This window comes from Lampris incognitus, unplaced genomic scaffold, assembly GCF_029633865.1.
Source record: "Lampris incognitus isolate fLamInc1 unplaced genomic scaffold, fLamInc1.hap2 scaffold_198, whole genome shotgun sequence".
Classification (NCBI taxonomy): domain Eukaryota; kingdom Metazoa; phylum Chordata; class Actinopteri; order Lampriformes; family Lampridae; genus Lampris; species Lampris incognitus.
Genome location: NW_026611157.1, coordinates 1 through 2,500, shown reverse-complemented (window position 1 = coordinate 2,500; position 2,500 = coordinate 1).

Here is a 2,500-nt window from a genome sequence, read left to right as displayed (position 1 = left end):
TCAGCCAGCTCTCTCCCTTTACTAGCCATAGTGCCAACATTCAAAGTTCCGACTGACTCTCACCTCCACACGCCTACCCTTCCTCCTCTCTAGCTGCCTCTGGACATGCCTTCCCCCTCTCCTTTTCCTTCGCCCAACAGTAGCCTAGTTTCCACCGGCACTCCGCTGGTTAACAGTACCGATGGCGGTCGTCGGTAACCCGAGCCTCGACCGATCCGGTATGGAAATCTTATTTATGATCCGCATATTTGATTTGGCAAAGATTTGACGCCGGATGCCCTTCCTGACGTAACCCTCCCCATTTGTCCGGGCTTGGGACCTGCACTAAGAATGCACTGGCTTGTGCATCCTCAGTGGCTGGGTTGCACGCTTTTCTATGTTTGCCCCTCACTTTTGTGGCGTGAACGATCAATTCTAGTAATACAGGTGTGTTTATGTTAGGTATCACAGACACACGCACACGCACAATATATGTCCAAAAGTATTGACATAACTGACCATTACACCTACAGGAGCTTTTCTGACATCTCATTCTGAATCCATAGAAACCCATATTCCACGAAGCTCCCGGCGCACAGTTTTTGTGCCGATGTTAATGCCAGGAGAAGTTTGGATCTCTGCAGTTATTGAGTGAACAGAGCGTTGGCGACTTGAGTTGCTGTTGTCCCTAAAGGCTTGCACTTTTCAATAATATGATGATATATGAAGCATAGAGAGTAAACGGGATAGATACCTTTTGAACAGCACCCTGTAGTACAGCACTTTGAAGGTACATATGTCGTCACTTGCTGTAGTGGTTTTTACTGATGGGCGTGGCCAGGTTTTCAGAAGCCTCTCAGTTGTCAATGTGAGAGCCAGGGGACGCGTCTGCCGTACGTTTAGGGTTAGGGTTAGGTGATTTCTCTGGTAGGGCTGCTTACACCACACCCCGGACTGGATTTGTTGCGTGTTTGTGTCCTGATCGATGGGCCAACTTAACACGCCTTCGGAGGGTGTCCGCCGGCCGGCTTTGCCGGCGTTCGGGCGGTCGGTTCCTCCGGTCTGGCGGATCGATGTCCTTTATTTAATGTTCTTAGTGGCGAGCAGAGTGCGGAGTGGGAGGGGCTCTACCGCGTAGTCGTCCTCTCCGTTGCACAGCTCGACAGCGTGCTCGGCGGTGCTCAGCCGGACCGTCTATCCCAGTTGCTCTTCCACGGCTCCCCTCGCGAGGCTTGCCGCCCCCCCCCCCCCTCCCCCTCCAACATCTGTATGGGGAGGGGTGGAACAGCTCCGTGTATACCTCGCGGGGCTTCCCGGAAGACATTTTCTCAAAGTCCTCGTGTGACCGGTCTACTTTTTCATTGCGTTGTGTAGGAAAGACAGGACAACTTGTCTCCTTCATGGGATCTGTATTCTGTCGCATATAAACAGAGCAGGTTTCTGGAAGCTTCAGATCAGCTCCTACTGTAGCCTCTTTCTACATGTCCAAAGCGGGAAAGAGCGCGTAGCTCGCAATACAGGTTTTTTTTTTTTTTTTTTTACAAAAACACATAAAACATAGCAGTCGCGTATAAACAGGACAGATTTCAGGAAACTTTAGATCAGCTCCTACTGTAGCATACGCAGGAATTGGGACCCACATTAGGAATGGATAAAATAAATTACAGGGGCAGACAAAAATGAACACGTACATACGTTTTGGGCCTCTAACAGGAAATGGCGTCACAACAGGGAGGGGTTACTAACTGGGAGGGGCTACTATAAGCGTTGGTAATGACAATAAAAATAATCACGTCGTGATACTTTGTGTAAACGATACAACATATGTTGGTTATGACGTTTTTAACCATGCTACACTCGCACGCTTGAAAAAGAAAAAGAAGAGAAACGTCTGGGGTTTTTCTTCTCTCCACCTCAAAGGAAGGGTCGAATTCCCGACCGGTGTTTACCGAACCCGGCCGCGGGATCCGTCACTTACCCGTCCGTACAGAGCAGCGGCGGCGGCGGCGGCGGCGGCGGCGGCGGCAGCAGCGGCAGCAGCGGCAGCAGCGGCAGCAGCGGCAGCAGCGGCAGCAGCGGCAGCAGCGGCAGCAGCGGCAGCAGCGGCAGCAGCGGCAGCAGCGGCAGCAGCGGCAGCAGCGGCAGCAGCGGCAGCAGCGGCACGAGCTCTCGGTTCTCGGGTGCGCACAGCAGCCCGGTGTTTGTTGCCGGGCTCGGCGACAAGAGGCTACCTGGTTGATCCTGCCAGTAGCATATGCTTGTCTCAAAGATTAAGCCATGCAAGTCTAAGTACACACGGTCCGTACAGTGAAACTGCGAATGGCTCATTAAATCAGTTATGGTTCCTTTGATCGCTCTTCCGTTACTTGGATAACTGTGGCAATTCTAGAGCTAATACATGCCGACGAGCGCTGACCTTCGGGGATGCGTGCATTTATCAGATCCAAAACCCTCGCGGGGCGCTCCTCCTCCTCCGTAAGGTGGCGGCGCCTCGGACCGCTTTGGTGACTCTAGATAACCT